Source organism: Rhinolophus sinicus, chromosome 8 (assembly GCF_057876585.1).
Source record: "Rhinolophus sinicus isolate RSI-liver-muscle chromosome 8, RSI-T2T, whole genome shotgun sequence".
NCBI lineage: Eukaryota > Metazoa > Chordata > Mammalia > Chiroptera > Rhinolophidae > Rhinolophus > Rhinolophus sinicus.
Window position 1 is genome coordinate 26,833,544 of NC_142508.1, and position 21,631 is coordinate 26,855,174.

The 21,631-nt window shown below is 34.5% G+C and overlaps 1 protein-coding gene across 3 annotated transcripts in view; it reads left to right on the forward strand.

Annotated features, from left to right (window-relative positions):
* The window catches only part of TFEC (transcription factor EC), a 191,875-nt gene that overhangs the window by 95,570 nt on the left and 74,674 nt on the right, over positions 1–21,631 (forward strand). The window contains exon 1 of one of the 3 annotated variants that reach the window (XM_019743199.3): positions 20,447–20,587. The exons of the other annotated variants lie outside the window; for them this stretch is intronic. The gene's annotated coding sequence lies outside the window, so the exon portion shown is untranslated. Of the gene's footprint in view, positions 1–20,446; positions 20,588–21,631 lie in introns of those variants that run through there. 3 annotated transcript variants of the gene reach the window in all.

A 21,631-nucleotide genomic window follows, 5' to 3' on the forward strand; every position in this document is an offset into this window, starting at 1 on the left:
TATACTCTATGTTTCGTTTTGGATTGTTTATCTTGCTATGACTTTAATTTTCCTAATCTTTTTTTCTCAGCAGTATCTAATCTGCTGTTATCCACATCTGGCATACTTTGCATTTCACACATTGTAGTTTTCATTGCTAGATGTTCGGTTTGAGGGTTTTTTTTAATATCTTATATATCTTTATATAATTTTTCAAACATATGCAATACACTCATTATATTTTCATGCCATTTTCTTCTATTAGGTTGGTGCAAAAGTAATTATGGTTTTGCAATTATTTTTAACCTTTTAAACTGCAATTACTTTTGCACCAACATAATAATTCTATCATCTCTGTCAGTTTTGACTATTTGATCAATTTTTCTCATTATGGGTTGCATTTTCTTGTTTGTATGTTTGATAATTTTTAATTAAATTTATTCGGGTGACATTGGTTAATACAATTATATAGGTTTCAGGTATACAATTCTATAATACATTGCATTGTGTGCCCACCTCCCAAAGTCAAATCTCTTTCCATCACTTCTTTACCCACTTCTATCTCCCCCTCGCCCCCATTTCCCTCTGGTAGCCACTAAACTGTTGTCTGTACCTATGAGTTTTTGTTTGTCTTGTTCATTTGTCAGTTTTATGTCCCACATATGAGTGAAATCATATGGTTCTCGACTTTTTCTGTCTGACTTATTTTGTGTAGCATGATAATCTCAAGATCCATTCATGTTGTCATAAATAGCAGTATTTCATTTTTTCTTATGGCTGTATAATATTTCATTGTATATATGTACATCTTTTTTTTGCATATCTGGAATAAAAAATATATTAAAAAAATATGTTTCTTACATAACTCTGAATCAGTTTTTCTTTCTGTTTTTTTAGATTTTTTTTTAGTAGTTTCAGGTACACAAGACAAAGTAATACTTAGACGTTTATCATTTATATCCCTCACACTGTGTGAACCCCCTTCCCCCATCCACTATCCCTCTCACATCACACAGAGCCATTACATTTCCACTGTCTCTATTCCTAATGCTGTATTCCGCTTCCTGTAAGTACACACACACACACACACACACACACACACACACACACACACACACACATATATATATATATATATATATATATATATAAAATTATAGTTGGCATTCATTATTGTTCAGCTTCATGTGTACAGTGCAGTGATTAGGCATCTACATCATCCCTGAGGTGGTCTCCCAAATGGGACAAGTGTCCATCGGATACCCTACAAAATCTTTACAACATTATTGATTACATTCCCCAAATTAATTTTCAAAACCCCGTGGCCATCTTGTGGTTACCGACTGTTTTCTAATCCCCTTACCTTCCCCCTTATCCCCACCTCCCCCCCGCCCACTAGCAACCCTCAGTTTTTCCTTTATGTCTCCAAAACTGTTTCTGATTAGTTCATTCACTTATTCTTTTCTTTAGATTCCACATATAAGTGAGATCATATAGTATTTGTCTTTCTCTGTCTGAGTTACTTCACTTAACATAATGTTCTCTAGGTCCATCCATGCACATCTTTTTTATTCAATCGTCTATCAAAGGACACTTTGGTTGTTTCCATGTCTAGGCTACCGTGACTAATGCTGCAATGAACATAGACGTACACATATCTTTACCAACACATGTTTTCAGATTTTTGAGGTAAATACCCAGAAGAGGGATTGCTGAGTTGTATCAGTGATTCTATTTTTAATTTTTTGAGGAACCTCCATTCTGTATTCCATAGCAGCTGTGCCAATTTACATTCCCAGCAGTAGTGTATGAGGTTTACCTTTTCTCTGCAACCTCTCCAACACTTGCTATTACTTGTCTTGTTGATAAGACCCATTCTAACAGATGTGAGGTGGTATGTCACTGTGGTTTTGATTTGCATTTCTCTAATAGCTAGTAAAATTGAACATCGTTTCATATATCTGTTGGCTATTTGTATGTCTTCTGGGGAGAAGTGTCTGTTCAGGTCCTCTGCCAATTTTTTAAAGTGGATTTTTGTTGTTGTTGCTGTTGAGTTGTATGAGTTCTTTATAGATTTTGGATATTAGCCCCTTATCAGAGATGTTGTTTGCAAATATATTCTCCCATTCGATTGGTTGCTTCTTTGTTTTATTGTGTTTTCTTATTGTGTTTTTTATTGTGGTACAGAAGGTTTTTAGTCTGATATAGTCCCATTCATTTATTTTTGCTTTTACTTCCCTTGCCTTTGAGGTCAATTTAATAAAATCCTCTCTAAGGCCAAGGTCCATAAGATAAGTTTTTATTGGATGCCAAACATTGTGAATTTCACTTTAATAGATGCTGGATATTTTTTATTCTTATAATAAGTTTTTTGAAATTTGTTCCGGAACACAATTTAGTTACGTGGAAAGCATTTGAAATTTTGCCGTGTTTTAAAAATACCTTTTAGGTGAGACCAAGGAAGTGCTAGATCTAAGGCTAAGTATCCTGAAAATCAAGCTAAGATCCTCTGTGTTTTCTGCCCAGTGCCTATGAGTCATATGCTTTGCAGTATGGCTTTTGCCTCTAATCACTTCAGGTGGTTCCTAGTCTGAGGTGTTTTCCTCACATGAATGCACTGATCAGTGCTTAGCTGAATCCTCTGAGAGGGACACATGCAGATATCTGGAGTTCTCTCTCTGTACAGCTCTTCCCTCCCCACTGTACTGTCCTGAGACCTCTAGCCATCTTGGTCTCCATCTATTCTTATATGTGCTTTCTCCACTCATGGTGGCTGCCAGCATCTGCCTGTGTTTACTTTCTTTGTACCCCAGCTTGGAAACTCTCGTGGCAGTAAGCTAGGGAAGTCATTGAACTCACGTTTTCCTTGAATGTTTCCTGTTTCTCAGGAATCACTCTCTTTTATTGACTAATGTCTAGTCTTTTGAAAGCTGATGTTTCAAATATGTTGTCTGTGTTTTGGTCATTTCAGTTAGGAGGGTAAATTTGGTCCTTTTACTGAGTCAGCTGTAGTAACATTCAGTTTATGCTTTCCTAACAATATTTTTATTACTGTTTCAGTGAGATTTCAACAATGTGCTAGCAATAATTATAAAGACCTTTAATAGCTGTTAATTATAATACCTATACAAACAGAAATAATATAGTACAGTATGCACTATAGGAGCATCTGAGGATATAGGTTATTATAGTAAAAAGATTACAGAAACAATAATAGGAAAATCTGGTCCTTTAATTAAACTTGACATTGATTAGCTTGTCACATTTTAAACTTTCTGTTCATTCTTGATATTCTTACTTGCAAAAACAGAGATTATTATAGGTACACTATCTCCTTCACAGAGTTGTGAAATCATTGGGTTGATGTCCATAAAATTACTTTGAAAAATCAATATTTTATGTAAATAAAAGATCTCTTTAAACATTTAAAATTTTACGTCTGTATAAAATATTTATTACAGAAGTTTTGCAATATATAATCAACATATATTTCCTATATTACTTATGTTTTGTATAAAAAACTTATAGCATGAAAACACAAAAAAATCCTAATAAACTATAAAGTCACCATATAACACATATTTTAAAATACCATATTTGTATATTTAGTTCATTTGGGATTATTCAGATTTCTATTCTTTTTGACACACATATATTCCTGTCCTTCTTGGTTTTTGTCTACATAATTCAATACAGATTTAAATTAAAGGTAAAATAGCTTTAAATAGCATTGGAAAAAGCAAAAAAAGAGAACCATATTTCAATGATGGACATTACTATAACATTGATTCCAAACTGTGGGGCCTGTTGCTTTTAAAAGCATAACTTCAAACACAATGCTAAATTTGTTTTAAAAATAACTATGGAATTACCGAGAGGAATCTTTTCCCATTTATGTCAAAGATGAAAGATGATTTGTGATAATGCTTAGCTATTTTCCTGTCATCATAATTGGATTTATTCGCTAAACTGAATTAACAACAGAGATGATTAGGGAGCTGGCCCATTGATATCTTATTACACATGTAACTAGTAAAAAAAACTTTTACATTGCAGTTTATGCTTTTAAAATACTTTTGCTTTCATAAAATGCCATATGCATTTATGTATTCACATGAATATAATATTGTAAGATTACTAAATACATTTATTCTAATTTAGTAAAGTAGGAGTATAATATTGACTCGGTAAGACTTATTCATTATTTTATTTGTTTAAATTAATACTAGTGATAAAGTATATTAAGTTTAGAAACTCAATCTGCGAGTAAGACAAATTTGAATTCAGATGCTGGATTCATTATTAGGTTTGCCAGATAAAACACAAGATGCCTAGCTACATTTGAGCTTCAGATGGACAATACAAAATTTTTTGGCATATGTATCTCACATAATATTTGAGATATACTTAATAAAATATTCAGTTTTTAGTTAAAATTGAAATGTGTCTGAAATCCTGCATTTTTATTTGCTAAATTGGGCAACTCTATCCATCAGTCACCATTTGAGTGTCAATCCCCTTTATTCCCTGAACATTTTAGCCCCTGGATTCATGTCATTCCCTAAAACTGGTTCTGTCTTGGTGATTTCAATACCTCTACAGATAATATATCCAATACTTTGGTCTCTTAATTTCTTGATCTCTTTCCTCCAGGGATCTTGGAATCTATTAAGTGAACCAATCTTTTAGGTAATTATATTCTAGACCTCCTCATTGCAAACATAGGCACATCTTTCAAATCTTTAATGCTAAGAATTCCACTCTCCAACTAAACACTTCCCTTTAAAAAAAAAAAAAAGATTGTATCATTGAAGACCCAGAACTCCAGGATTTGTTCTTTTTTATTCAAGTAGGACCTGCAATCCTTACCCCATTTCATTACCTTCATCCTTCTTGGTGTTAATTATCTTCTTATTCAATAGATTCCACAGTTCCTCATGGAAGTAAAGAATTATTGTTATATGGGAGCCTACCTACCTGGAATTAAAAGGCTTAAATCCTGCCTTCATGATTTACTAGCTATAACCTTAAATAATTTACTTAAGTTTTATGCCTCAGTTTACTCATTTATCAAATGGCAATAATAATAGTTACCCATGCCACATAAGAGTATTGTGAAGGAAAAATAACTCATGTAATATGCTCAGAACACTCCTCAGAACCTCCGTTCCTTTCTGGTACATAGTATGCACTATAAGTTTAGCTTTTGTTGTCATTGTCATCGTCATTAACATTATCTCATTGGCAACATCAAAATGTACTCTCAAGTCCTTTGTCCATCTCTTCAAATTTTTTGTCTGGCAAAATCTCAATCTTATTTTTTAAACTTTTATTTATTTAAGCGGGCTTTTCCAGGACCCAGCAGCTCCAACTCAAGTAGTTGTTTCAGTCTAGTTGTGGAGGGTGCAGCTCACAGTGGCCCATGTGGGGATCAAACCTGCGACCTTGTTAAGAGCATCGTGCTCTAACCAACTGAGCTAACCCGCCGCCCCTCAATCTTATTTAAATCCAACTGTACTCTGTACATACATACAGGGGGTAGAGGGAAAAGCTCAAAATAAGCTCTTCGGTTTCACTTTAAGTTAATAACTGTGAACTTCACATTGGCCCTTACTGTTATCCAGAAATCCAATTATATGTCCAGGAGTCATTCCATCTCTGTTTCACACCCCTCCTTTCTCTCTAACTTTGAATGCCTCTCCCCACTCTAACCTTCTCCTTCACTGAGGAAAGGTAAGCCATCAGCAGAGAACTTCCACCACCCTCACAGCCATGTTCCCCAGGCTGTCTGAGCCTGTCCACACTCTCTGGCTTTGCTTCTTTCACTGTGAGTGGACTCTTGGTGCCACTGGCCATGACCAATTCCCCACCCCATTTGTGCACTACATTTCATCCTTTCATGTATGTTTGCATTTGGATGTCTAAAAGGCACCTCAAAATGAACATGTCCACACTGCTAATTTCTCCAGCAGATTATGCCATTTCAGGAAATGGCAGCTCTATCCTTACAGCTCTTCAGTGCAAACCACCTGGTTCCTCCCTTCCTCTCACACCATGCCTTCTTTACATGGGGCTCCAAAAAGCACCTGATGCACCAAAAAGTTAATTTAGCCAATCTTTAGTTACATAACCTGGAAAAAGTAGAGGGTAACAAATAGTAGTAGCACCTATCACATGTTAGGGGAAGAATTAAAACAATAATATATGAAAAGTGCTGACCACAGTATATGGTGTGCAGTAAATACTCAATAAATGTTTGCAGCTATTTGTACTATTATTAACACTACTCCTTACTCTGTTCCTCTTCCTCTAGACCAGGGGTGTCCAAACTTTTTTCAACATTTTTCACCAAGGGCCACATGCGGTAAAATACACAAACAGCCGGGCCACTCACTCGAGGTGAAGTACGTATTGCCTCACCTGGTTTGTTTAAGTAAACTAAATATACTTTTGGAATTTGCTGCGGGCCAATAAAAAAATGGATTGTGGGCCGCAGTTGGCCCGCGGGCCGCAGTTTGGACACCCCTGCTCTAGACTACACTAATGTTGATAAATATACACATACATGCACCTGAACATAAAATACCATGGGCTTAAATGGCCTCAGAAGCATATTAATACAAAATACGCTATTTGCCCCAGTTCTGTGGAAGAGAATTTCCTTTTGGAGTGCTTACATAGGTTTAGTTTGAGAGGTACCCCCAAAATCTCATCATTGGAAGTGATGTGTATGATGTTAAGAATTCAACTTGACAAATATATGGTGATGGAAGGAGAACTGACTCTGAGTGGTGAACACACAATGGGATTTATAGATGATGTATTACAGAATTGTACACCTGAAATCTATGTAACTTTACTAATAATTGTCACCCCAATAAACTTTAATAAAAAAGAAAAGAAAAAAGAATTCAACTTGAGCTAGTCTTCCGGAGCTTGACTTTTGCCTCTAGTGTGACTTTGGTGACTGACTTGTACTCTACGTCTCAGTTTTCTCATCTTTAATAGAGGGAGTATAATAATACCTCCTCATAGGATTGTTCAATTTCTTTATATTTGTGCAGTGTTTAGTGCCGTTCCTGAGATATTATAAGTGAGAGTGTCCACTACTTTTGTTTTTATTGTAATAAAATAATCTCCTGCATAAGAAGGTTCTAAGGCATAAATTCAAAAGATTGTATTAGACGAGATCGGGCGCCTTCAGGGTGGTTTAAAAAAAAATTTTAAAAAAAGAAAAAAGAAAAAAACCGTGGAGCTTCTATACTCCAGATATAAACAGTTAAGCCAAATTTCATCTAAGATATTATCAATTGTAAGATGTGCCATTTTTATGAACTAGTAAGAAATAAATGTTGCCAAAGACAAAAAAAAAAAAAAAAAAAAGATTGTATTAGAGTTTATCTCTCTTGCAGGTGTTAAAGTTTATGTATTTTGTAATAGTTTCCACAATCTCTAAAATATAAATCACAACAGGTTTTTTTTCCCCAGATTCTTCACCATTTTTGTTGTACATACATCTTTCTGGAAGGATGATTTTAGCTGCCCTTAAATTGTGGGGAATATAATTAACATCAAATATCAGTCAATTTCATTCATTCAATGGAGAAATATTAAGCACTAATTATAATATTGGCACTAAGTTTTGTAGTGGGATAAAATGCTGATTGAGCCAAAAACATTTCTGCCCTCTTTGAACTTATAGTATGAAATGAAAGATATTTTTCACATAAATTACTATAAGACCAACTGTTTCCCTTCTTTTTGATATGTGTGTTGGGTTAAGGATCCTTCCAATTTTGTAGCATCATAGGGTGACAGTTTTTAGGTGACACTGATATGTTGACTATGGGGTGGGCTGCTAGTTTGCTCAGATTCCCTGATGCAATTCTTTATATAACTGGTAAAATCTAATTTGGTCTCCCTTCCACTGAAATAAATAGTGCTACTCGGTGGAAGTAAATTTGGAAAAGAGAAACGTTTTCACAGATGCTGGCCTTTCCCAGTTGAGTCTTTTGCATCTTACATAGGCAGGTTCCAAGTGCAATGACAGAGTATACCTCGGATCCTAAGACCAGGCAGCTGTCAGATGTCTCAAGGAAGCAGGTGGAAAAGTAAAAATGCTCCAGGAGAGAATGTGGTCTGCATCTGGCTGTTTACCAGCAACCAGTGATTCACTTAATCACCTAAACTTTAACCCTTAGATATGCTGCCCAAGCAGTTGTTGCTAAAAAAAAAAAGAAAGCATACAAACACTTAAGAAACTGAAGGATGTTTTGCTAATGTAGGTAGCCAAAAGACAATAAACTTTACATTCTGATAAGATTTTATAGCAAAATACTGGTAAGTATAAGTTATTCACATTGGTGATTATAACATTGTGAAAGAATATTCCAAGTATTTTCAATTTTATGTTTACAGCATGTAATAAATCTCTTATATTGAATATAAAGAGGTACTTACTAAGAGCAAATGCCTTCTCTCTTTAAACAGATTTTCTACAGATATCTTACGATATCAATTAGAAAGGTGTGACACATTATTAGCCTGTGTGATAGCCCATAAGACTTTCTCTGGCTTTCGTGGAGAGTATGTGTAGGACAACATTAGAATATTTAATAAATCCTACTTCTGTCTTCTTTGGGACAACTGACTTCTTTGTTTAATGTTCAGAGACCCAAGTTTACAACTCCTGTGTAAAAATTTACATCATTCATATTGGATGACAAGTCTAATTCTGTCATAAATTTAAATGATATAATTTCAGAGATTGCAGATTACCTTTTATTTTTGAGAAAATAACTAGCATTATATGGCAGCTGAGAGACCCAGAAATGGGATATTAGTGGCTCTGTAGCTCGCATTCACAGGAAGGCCTTTTATAGCACCCTGCAGAGTTTTCTTTCATAGCATTACTATTTCCGCCCATACAGTCTACTTTATTAACCAAAGAGCTCAATAGTGGTTGATTCATTAAATGATCCCATGTAGACTGAATATGCATAAGAAGTTGACCTTGGATTTGTTAGTATCTGAGAGAACCCATTGGTGAGCTCCCATGACATTTCTTATTTGCAGCATCTCAAATGGTCACACTCCATTAAATAATAAGACATGCATTTTCATGTGGGTTTCCTTTCATCTATTGTTTGCAGGTAAAACTATGTTTTTAAATATGTTTAACTATGTTTTCTTGTTCATTTAGAGCAAGGAATGGTTGATTTTTAACATATTTTGATAAATGTAAATAGGTATCTCAAATTTGATCATAACTTGCTTAACAAGATTTACTAGACAAGATCTCCTTATTTTTACTTAAACTCCTATGTGCTATTACTGAGTTTTTAAAATAATTTTTCATTGTTCAATGACAGTTGATATATAATATTATATTAGTTTCAGTTGTATAACATAGTGATTAAACATTTATATAACTTATGAAGTGATCACCTCGATAAATTTAGTATCCATCTGACACCGTATAGAGTCATTATGACATTATTGACTACATAAACTATGCTATACTTTACATCCCCTTGGCTATTTTGTAACTACCAGTTTGTAGTTCTTAATCCCTTCCCATCCTCCAACCCCCCTCTCATCTGGCAACCATCAAAATGTTCTCTGTATCTATGAGTTTGTTTGTTAGCTTATTCTGTTTTTTGTGGTTTTTTTTTTTTTGGATTTCACATGTAAGTGAAATTATGATATTTGTTTTCTCTGACTTATTTCACTTAGAATAATGCCTTCTAGGTTGATCTATGTTGTTGCATGTGGTAAGATTTTATTCTTTTTATGACCAAGTAATATTCCATTGTATGTACCACTTCTTTATCCATTCATATATTGATGGACATGTAGATGGTTTTCATATCTTGGCTATTGTAAATTATGCTGCAATGAATATATGGTTACATGTGTCTTTTCAAAGTAGTGTTTTTTTGTGTTTCTTCAGATAAATATCCAGAAGTGGAATTACTGGGTCCTTCTTTTTCTCTTGTTATAGCCTTTATTTTAAAATTTATTTTGTCTGGTGTAAGTATTGCTTCTTCAGGTTTTTTTTTTTCATTTTTATGAAATATCTTTTTCCATCACTTTACTTTCAGTTCGTGTATGTCTTTCAATTTGAAATGAGTCTCTTGTACATAGCATATGGAAGGGTTTTATTTTCTTATCCATTCAGCTGCCCTATCTTTTGATTGGTACATTAATTTGTTTATATTTATATTTAAAGGAACTGTTGATAGATATATAGTTATTGCCATTTTGTTATTCATATTTTTAAATTTTTTTTTAATCTTAAAGAAGTTACCTTAACATTCCTTATAGTACCGGTTTGGTGGTTATAACCTCCTTTAGCTTTTTCTTGTCTGGAAAGCTCTTTATCTGTCCTCTGATTCTAAATGATAGCTTTGCTGGGTAGAGTAATCTTGGTTGTAGGTCCTTTCTTTTCATTACTTTCAACATTCTGTGCCAATCACTTCTGGCCTGCACAGTTCCTGTTGAGAAATCAGCTGGCAGTCTTATGGCCGCTCCCTTGTAGGTAACTAACTGCATTTCTCTTGCTGCTCTTAAGATTCTTTCTTTGTCTTTAACCCTTTGGCATTTCAATTATGATGTGTCTTGGTGTGGGCCTCTTTGGGTTCATCTTGTTTGGTTCATCTTGTCTGCACTTCCTGGGCTTGTATGTCTATTTTCTTCACCAGCTTAGGAAATTTTTCTGCCATTATTTCTTCAAATAGGTTTTCAATTTCCTGCTTTCTCTCTTCTCCTTCTTGTACCCCCATGATGTGAATGTTGGTACACCTGATGTTGTCCCAGATGCCCCTTAAAGTATGCTCATTTTTATTTTTTTATTTTTTTCTTTTTGCTGTTCTTTTGCTGTTCAGGTGTCTTCTGTTATTTTATCTTCTAAATTGCTGATTCGATTTTCTGCTTCATCTAATCTACTGTTGATTCCCTCTAACATATTCTTCATTTCAGTTATTGTAGTCTTTATTTCTGACTGGTTCTTTTTTATGGTTTCTCTCTCCATTTCTCTGTTTCCTATCTCTTTGTTGAAGTTCTCCCTGCAATCAATGAGCATCTTTATAACCAGTGTTTTGAATTCTGCATCTGGTAGATTGCTTGTCTTCATGTTGTTTAGAGCTTTTTCTGGAGCTTTGTTCTCTTCTTTCCCTTCGGACATTTTTTGGTCTCCTCATTTTGGCTGCCTCCCTGTGTTTATTTCTATGTATTAGGTAGGGCTGCTATGCCTCCCAGTCTAGGTAGAATGTAGTAGATGTCCTGTGGGGTCTAGTGGCACAGTCACCCTGGTTCACTAGGCCAGTGTTCCAGATGTGTCCTTTGTGTGGGTGCCCTCCTGTTATAGTTGAGCCTTGAATTCTGGTGGCATCTCAGTGGGGGGATTGACCCTCAGTCTGATTAGTTGTGAGGACTGGTTGTGACTACAGTGGAAGAACTCTTGTGCAGGGGCTGACCCTACAGAGAAGGATTTTCTTTAGTGGGGCTCTGGTGCCTTCCCAATCTTCCCTTTAGATGTGTTATTTGTGGATTTTGTTGGGTGGTGCTCTGGTGTGGTCTGAAGCTGGGCATCCAGGTTTATTGGTTCTGGGGCCCCTTGGGAGGGGCTTTGTTGCAGGCCATGTCCAGCCACTGCTTGTGCTATGCCAGGGGCCACTTGCTATGAGCTACCAAGTGATCTGCAGATGATTGCCCCTTGTGCTGAGGTTGGAAGTACCTGGGAAAGGCTAAGCTACAAACTGAGACTGGTAGCTGCTATTTCCAGGCTTGGACCTACTTAGCAATGGGACATGCCAAGGCCAGATGCTATTTGTTTCAGTTTTGTGAACATTTGAGAGATTTTTGTAAAGTCCGCAGCATTAGCCAAGACAGGCCATTTGTATGGAAAAGCCACTGAAAGCAGCTTGAGCGGATTCACAAGTTGGGAGGGAATCTCAGGGAATCACCAGGGTGGGGCAAATAGTGTTAGTCAGATATGGCATCCGCTATGCATGCAGGCTGGGTTGGGGGAGGGCCCAGTAAAGGAACAGTGTCCTCTGCAGCACCTCTGTCCAGGAGAAGGCCATGCCCTCAGCTCTCACCCTGAAACCAGACAACTCAGCTCTTCCCATATGTCCCCAATGTCCCCTCACTCCCTGCCCCAGTGCTGAAACTCAGAGCGGGTGAGTCCATCAACAAGTAAGTCTGTGTGCAGTCCCTTTAAGAGGAGCACCTGAGATTCCAGCCATCCTGTCTCACTCCTCCACAGTCTCTGCTGTTTTCACAGCCAGAAGTTATGGGGACTTATCTTTCTGGCACTGAAACCCTACACTGGGGAGCTTGGTGTGGGCCTAGGACCCCTCCCTACTCAGAGAGGACTGCATAACTGAGATATCCCTCCCAATTTTTAATGGCCACATGGTGTGGGACTAGCCTGCTCAGCCTCTGCCCCTCCTACCAGTCTTGCTGTAGCTTCTTCTTTATATCCTTAGTTACAAGACCTCTGCTAAGCTAGCTTTTCTTCATGGCTATTGCTATAATTGTAATTTTGATGTGGTCATGAGAGGAGGTGAGCACAGCATTTACCAACTTCACCAGAAGACTATGACTCAGTTTTAACATTTCATGTTTTAGCCCACCATTTTCTCATAAGAATTTGACGAGGGATTATTTAAATGATTTTTTCCATTCATAAGCTTATTTCTGTCTGTATAACCTTCACTTAAACTGCATATAGTTTTTCAAAACTTTTGATTTTCTGTTTATAGAGTGTGAGACATCTATAATTAATGAAATATTGGTGGATTTTTATTTCTGAATTGTCTTGAGAGAATAATGTTCTCTTCTTCAGAAAAAAGTCCTTCAGAATGAGGTATTCTTATGAAAAATCATTACATCCACATATGTTCATAAGATACACTATTAAATTTAGTAGTCCCATCACATGTAAGCTTCAGATATTGTTGCTTTAATGCATTCCCTCACTACTTTGATAAAAGCCTTAAGATGTTGCCACTAGTTCTTTGATGATTTCCTCTGATGTTACAGTACCTTTCTTTTTTCTCCAAAAAATCTGTTTTGCATAAACATGAGAAGTCAAGGCAGTTTGAGTTAATGAGTAAAAAGATTCAAGTTTTAGCAACAAAAGTACATATATTTGTGATCAGTTCTCTCACATATTATAGTCCTTCTCTTAATGTAAGGAAAGGTTTTTCCGATATCTGCAAAATATAAATCATTAGCTTTAAAAGAAGCCCAAATATGAGTATGTTATTCACGTTTATAATTTTGAGGTTTATATAGCTATTTCCCCATTAAATCAATGAGATTTATTGATGGAATTTGGAAGGAGGAGCATCATATTGACCTAGATATTGACTTATTCTTATTAATTTCCCCATCATCCCTGCTTGATGTCTGAATGAGTTTTGCATTCTGTTGAATTTAGGAATGGATATATACGTATATCCATTCCTAAATTCAACAGAATGCAAAAATAAAGCCATATATAAAGCTAATGATTTATATGTATATATATATTATATATATCCAGAGCTCAGCTCTGCCTGCTTTGTGTTGAAATGAGACAATGAAGTATAGTTCTCTCTCTCTCTCTCTCTCTCTCTCTCTCTCTCTCTATATATATATATATATATATATATATATATATATATATATATATATATATAATTTTAGCTTCCAAATTTTTGTGGCGATTACATTGAATAAAAACCCATTATGGATTATTTATTATGTCCTTATTTAGGTCCTACATTCCTGTAAGGATGAATTATTAGCAAATAATTAATAAACTTAAGTTTGTCTATTTTAACGTGAAGTTCTGCTTTCAGCTATAGTTAATAGTATCGTATTGCATACTTGAAATTTGCCAAAAGTAGATCTTAAGTGTCTTCACCATAAAATAAAGAGTTAACTATGTAAGGTGAAGTATGTGTTAATTATCTAGATTATGGTAATCATTTCACAATGCATACATCTATCAAATCATTATGCTGTATACTTTAAATATATACAATTATATTTGTCAGTTATTCCTCAATAAGGCTGGAAAAAGTACAATAAACACTCTCCATTTTCAGAATAAATTAATACTAGCCAAACAATTCCAAACTTACTTGTGATACGGGTAGTCTCTATCTCATATTACTTCTCTTTTTATCAATGTCTACATTGTGACTTTCTCTGAGCCTGTCTAACCCATTTAGTTCTTTCCTCTTCATATACAATACAATCCTTCCACTGTGTGTATATATATCCAAACATGTTATTCTGTGGTCTATTCTAGACAAGAATGGCATTCGACTAGCTCTCAGTGGTACCTGTGGGATTTCATTTATCTCATTGTGTTAATATGTCATTTTCACTTTGCTACCTATATTCTGTGAATTGCTAAGATAGACATCTAAAATCTGACTATTTGGTCTGACATTTTACCCTGTATTTTCCTTTCTTTAAAATTAAGGTTACTAAGCACCACTTTCCCTATTGTTTCTTCCTTGTCACACCTGGTGTGTTTCTCTAATACCATATTTATAGCTTTATAGCGCTTGCCAGCAGAAAGTGAACAGTCATAGGTGTGCATATTTTGTTGGAGATGCATCTCTTGCCCCTTGTTTTGGAAGCTGGCAGATCATCAGCCTGTTCCTGGAGGAGTTAGAGTCACCAATAGTCATATTATTTGTGTGTGTGTGTGTGTTCTCTTTGTTTAAGAGTTGTCATTCACAACAGGGAGAGCATGACAGAGAGCATAGGACTCGTGAAATCCTTCGGTCTTTCAAAGCTCAGCTTTGCCTGCTTTGAGTTGAAACGAGACAATGAAATATAGTTTTCTACATGATTAGCAAGATCTACACACAGAGAAAAGAATGACCTCTGAGCACACCATTACTTGTCATAGATTGTCAGATATACCAACTTGGTCACTGCCACTTACCAGCTCTCTTTTTTTCTTTTCAACATAGGAAATTTTCAAGGGGTTGAATTTTCCAGTCTTTCAGCTTTATAATTTTTGAAGTATGTTACCTTTAAAAAAAATCAGTGCATTTCATGAGGTATGCAAGTGAAAGCACCTAACACATCTTCTGGCACGTAATACACATGCCCTAAATTACTTGATTCTAGAGCTGATATGTAAATAGAATTGTGCTTATACTTTATAATAGTTGGCTTTCTCTAGCATTTCTTTCTTTTTTCCCTTTTATGTCTTCCTTCTTTTTCCTCATTAGTTGATAACATACTGAAAAGGAAACATTACTGTATGGGAAATGTAATACTTACAAATGTTATGTTGAAAGATAAGGCAACTCACAAAGTATACACCCAATGTAATCAGAATGTTTACATGCTAGTCTAGACACACCCAGTTATTTACATTTTTGGGAAATATTTCAGTTAGCAGATTTAACAGATTCTTCTCATTTCAGTGTCATGACAGGAGATAGGTAATCAAGCAACATGAACTAAGTATACTGGGAAATTCAGTATTACCATTTCCTTGAGGGAAACCTCCATCTACTAAGAATGTATTCCATTTTAAATTTCCTAAGACATGGCAGTGTGAGAGTATATATATATATATATATATATATATATATATATATATATATATACACACACATATATATATATATATATATATATGACTGCGTGTGTGCGCGTGTGTGTGTGTGTTTTAAATTAGGAAATGAGAATAAATCATGTTGGCTACTTCCTAAGATACTATCAATTAAAAAAAGAATATTGTTGCCAATGCATTAATTTTCTTGAGATTTGTTAAGACCTTTATTGAAGCCTTCTGAGCCTTTTATTTTCCTTTGTTTAATTGCCACACCATGAAGTACCTACTACCAAAGTGATTTTAGACACTGCTACATTTCTTGTCACCAAGAGTATGAGTTATCCACAAGAGAACATTTAAACCTTGCTTTACTCTACTCATTTTGTTGAGGTCACATTTAGATTTTGTTAGAGGATTGCCTATTACATTCTATCTTACATGAGAAATAAGAAAATCTTAGCCCCTTTGTCCTCCTCCTTCTACTTCTTATTTCACTTCATCAAAATGTAGCTTTATCAACTAAAAATAATAAAATATTATTAGTTTAAAAAAGTGCACATTGATGGTTCTTTTGTATGCATGGACTTTTTTAACCTCTAATGGAGTGAAAATAACTTAAACGGAAACAGGGAAAATATTTCTACATATTTCTTTATTATATATCTATGATCTTATTACCCTTTCCAGATTTTCTTTCTATAAAAATAATTGTACTATTATAATTTCCTCAGGAAAACTTTGCTTGTAACAAAATTTGAATTTGTGAAATATCTCTCATATTTTTATGTTCCTCTGAAAGATGACAATTTCCACCTTGCAGATAAATTCTGGAAGGTGTTTTTGTTATAGATCTTAAAAATGAAAACCACAATGCTGATAAACACATATACTTTTACATAGAGTTTTTCTTCTAGTTTATTTCTTGTCTCCCCAAATCATGGTAATCAAAATTATCATCTTGAACTATCTGTCTACCCGTTCCCTCTCTTATTCTTGTGCCTACACGCTCTTCTTATTTATATTTATAGTAAAATGGTTGAATAAAGCTCATAGCTTATTAATGGATGGACTGATTTTGTTTTTTAGGTGACATTATAGAAGAATTAATCTTTACTAAAAGTTGAACACTAAATGCTGTTGGGAGACTTATGCTCATTGGTCTTAATAACAAATATCCAAGTTCTCTCTTCTCAACACATAGTCAGATTGCAGGTTAATTTCTTTTGAAGTAGGCATGGTCATTGACAGCTTTGGCCAATGAATGATGGACAGAAGGGATGAGTGTCACTTCTTGCAGAAGCTTTAAGTACTTGCACATAATTCTCCATATTGTGTTTCTTTGAAAGCATATATGGAGATGGAACCTCTCGATACTGAGTCCTTGAGTAACTACGTGGAGCAGAGCTCCCCCACTAATCTTCACTGGACATGTACAGTATGAAATAACACTTTGTTTTTAATACTCTGTGTTTTTTTCGGAGTTGTTTGTTATGCCAGCATATCCTATCCTCCCCTGTCTGACAGAGAGCACTGTACAGTTTTGGCAGGCTGTAGAAGACTTGTCATTTTTTTAATCTCCAAGAGAGCTACAGTGTCAATCACGGGAGATGCCATCTCATTTGGAGCCTCCTAACATTACAAAGGAAGAAGCTTTATACTTTTATATATGTTATGGATAACACATCGTCTAGTCAGAGTATAGCAGTGCTCAGATTAGATGGCAGTCTCCATGGAATATTTTTGATTTCTGGAATTTTATATATAATAATCCCTTCCCAATTTTAAATATATCTTCCCTCCTTTACCTTAAGGATTTGTTACCTTCCAAATGCAAATGCTTGTGGGAGGGAGAATATTTTATGTCTCATCAGTCATTTATACCTCAGTGAATAAAATGTGTAATGAATTAATTATAGAGTTTTATAAAAATAGTTTTAGATAGTGGCAAAGTGGGGAGATGATATGGCATCATGGCACCTGTCTGGCAAAAGGGAAAAGGACAGACATAGAGATTGCATGTTTAAGACAAATTTTGCCTGCTTCATAATTTTCAGAAGGGCTGACTCTTTGTGGAATACTCCAGTGTATGCCACGATTAAACACAAGCTCTAGGGACATCTTAAAACCCTTAGCATCATAGAAGAATTAAATTATATTAATGCCCTTAAGGTTTCTAGAGACTCTTTGTTCTTCAAAAGTGAGTTGTTGGGGACAAACTTAGGAAAGTCATTTGATTCTCGTGATTGAACTTACCCATTTCACACAGAGCAATGATAAGTCCAGGCACTGTTGCTAACATGGATGGATTAATGAGTTGATGTTTCTGAAGTTCACTGAGGTAGACAAAGAGCATTTTGGAAGTTAAAAAGCACTACTATTGCAGCTGTATAGTGTTGTGAACATTTTACATGTGTTCCACAGCCCTTGTGCCTGATGTGCTCTTGTTAAGGACATGATAACTTAAATAGAATAAAAGAAGCGCAGTTTTAAAATACATTTTTAAAATTTACAAATATTATACTTGCTCATGGGCTAGTGAAATGGTAGGAATCTAGATAAGTTTTAATGTTAGTGTTTTAGTGGAATGAACTCCTGTATGTTAGGTGCTCTTAAATGATACTTGAATTCAAGATCAGATTTGACATTTAGGGTTCATCTTAGAGTACTATTCAGGCAAAGTCTGGAGTTAATCATGTAAAAACAGGGCACATTCACTTTCTAACTTCTGCACTTCCCCAAACTAGTAATGAAATCTGACTTTAGAATAATTGATATCAATTATTTGCTGATATCAATTATTTGCCAAATGACTTTATTGTAATATTAACTTCTCTAAAAGTACAACTCATATTCATGAGTGACATACAAATTCCAGATCTATATATTCACATTTATTTGTTTGTTTTCTCTAGTAATACTGATCTTGGACTTGCTTTCCAAACTTCTTAGAAGAGATAAAACTTTTCCTTTTATTTATTTGATTTCTTTAAGGAAAAGCTAGGTTTCTTCGGTGTTTAACAGATTGGATGTTTTTCATAAAATTAGATGTTTTTCATAAATTAGTGATTGTCTTTAGCTCAGCTACCGTTGGTAAGGTTACAGGTGTCCTCATGAACATAAAGACTCTCACATCCCATGTGTGGTGTGTAGAATCAATTACGATTAAAAGATTTGTAACAATAACCTTTTGTCTTTGAGACTGCTGTAAAAACAATCTGAATAACAACAAATACATTGTTTTTCTTTTCTGAAGGGCTAATATTCTGACTTCTAGTCTGCTTTTTACTTATTTGCAGAACTACTTTCTGAGTCCATTTCCAAAGATGCATTAGCTGCTACTTGGCAAGTAGCATTTCTTTTCCTGTTTCATCTGTTAATATTTTTTAACTTAAACGTTTTTTAACTTAGACATTACCTATTGTTAATTGATTACCTCAGTGTCCCAAAATACGTTTAACTTTAGAAACCAACAAGCTCTACTTCCATGGCATTTCTCATTTGGATATTCTATTTCCTCCAAAAATCACATGTAAGAAAATAATCCTTTTATTCCCCACATCATATTTTTTTTTGTTATTTCATACATTACCCTATTAGATTACTGCTTTCCTGCCTTTAGCTAATTTAAACCATGGGTAATTTATCTTCCAAAATCTATTAGATTTTAATCTTCGCGAGGGTATTCACAATAACTGTTTGTATCCCAGGGCCTGATCCACAGTAGACAGATATTCAATAGAAGCTTATTAATAAATGAATGAATGAATGAATGAATGAATGAATGTGGTGTTAGTTTTGGAGGAGGGGTTAATATGAAGTTAAGGCTTAGTATTTAATACACACTGTCTACTGCGTGAGGGGATCAATCCTGAGTCCTTGGAGTAGATGCTGCTGGTGTTCTGTCTGTACTTCCATGTCCCCGTCACCATTTCAGTGAATGAGAGCTTGTCTTCAGTGGAAGTTTTGTCAGAGGGCTGCCCTCAGCATGACAGAATCCACTGCTCATGTGTAACTTGAGCAGGAGTCATGATGTTTTCCAACAGAAAGGCAAGAGAAATGTGAATGTAACCTATGCATTAACATGAACACTTTGCTTCATATATATTGTTTTGGTAAAATAAGAAAACATATAGGTAAAATAAGCAAATGGTGTAACTGTTATAGAATGAATGCAATTTTTCACAGCACAAATTATAGTACAGGCAAAGCTGTATCTTTAGATTTTTTAAGTTCATGAAGATAACTACGTAATATATAAAATGAGACCCCTTTAGAAATTCCATTTATAAAGGCCGTGAGTGAATAGTGCTTAAAAATACAGATCAAAGTGGTTATGAAAAACAATACAAAGTAGAAATCTTATAAGCTGAATTGCATGTCTTCCATCTACATGGACAAGATAAATATTATCCTGGAGCCACACTGAAAATAAAATTACATGTAAGGAAAATGTGATTACATGAAATATGGGAAATTTGATGGCTTAGGTAAAAACTCAAAATCTGGTAAACTCTATACAAAACTGCAATTCTTAACTGAAAATTGGTGCAAGTCAGTTTGTTGAAGAAATGTTAACTGTGGGACTTAACATGCTGCAATCAATGTGGGATCTTAGTACATTTTGATAACAGCCATATACTGCTTGTGTATATTGTGGGAAGAAATGTTAATTATGGGGCAATCATGGGATAAATGAGAGATTTTACTGTGCTGGAGTGGTTTTGTTAGAGTGCTGTTTCTCAAATTGATAGCATATTTCAGATAAAGAAAGGAAGTTCCCTTGCTTGAAACTGCTGTGTCATTTCTTCTTCCTTAACTGAAATTCCAACCAAGTTTCAGGAAATGCCCTAATGAGCCACTTCTCTTTTCTCTTTCTTCAGCTAAGTGGATTCCAAACAGCCCAAATTATTCACTATCTGATCGTGTACTTTGGTTGTCTCTTTTGGCATGGTGCTTATATTATGGGAAGAGGGATTATAATTTGGTGCTGTTTGTAGAGGTGATAACACTGATAGAATCCAATCCTTGCTGGTAGGTAACTAAACTGCCAGGTTAATTTTCTGTATTTTAAACAAATTCTGAAGATGAGTCTAATTAATACCTATTTTACTTTGATATGTGTAGCTTGCTTATAAGTATGGTTTCATTTTGCATGATCATTAGGTATCAAGATATTAGAATAGTCAAGATGTGATTTGCTGTAATTTGGGTAAAATATATCTGAAACTCTATTAATGTCTTATTTTAATGAAGGTGGAGAAATCACTGTTTTAGTTCATGATAACGAAAGCGATTTCTTCTTCCAGTTTAATATTCTTAGATATTTACTAAATTGGAACATGATTTAACATTTTATTGCATCTTATATGTTATTTTTTGAGTAAATGTTAATTTCTGTTTACATTTTAGCCATATATATTTCATTGGCTTTTAAATGTAGAAAAATATGAGTACTGTTCATAGAAGAAATAACATATGTTATTTTTTAACATATGTTTAGCATATGTTATTTTTCCAGGATTACATTTTTTTTTTTTTTAAATGAAGATTTGGATCCAGAAATTTTGTGTAGGAGATGTCAGGTATCCCAAAGCAGTAATTTTTTGTAGTAGTAGTTTTCAACTATAATAATTAGAGTTGGAGTAGGGGCTTGAAGATTATGTATATATCTGTGCATCTACTATGCACACATATACGTGCATAATATAAATATATATATAATATATATTTATTTATTTACATGGATTATAATCTCATACTTTCAATACTGTCTTAAAATGTTTCATTCAAATAGACGTTTTGAAAAACAATAAACCTGAGGTAATATTTAACTCATTTCATGAAATTTATTAGTAACTTATTTACTGAAAACTGCACTTAATATTAAGAGACATTAAAATAACTTTCACAATTCTTCCCTGTACAGAGACTGTATCAACAAAGCAAAATGAAACAGAATGTAGAGTTCATTTCAATATTACTCAGACAATTCTGCTTCATTTCTGTTTTAGATGAATTTGAAGATAGATTTATACTTTTGAGTAGCTTTTGAATTAGTGGTAAATCTTTTACTTT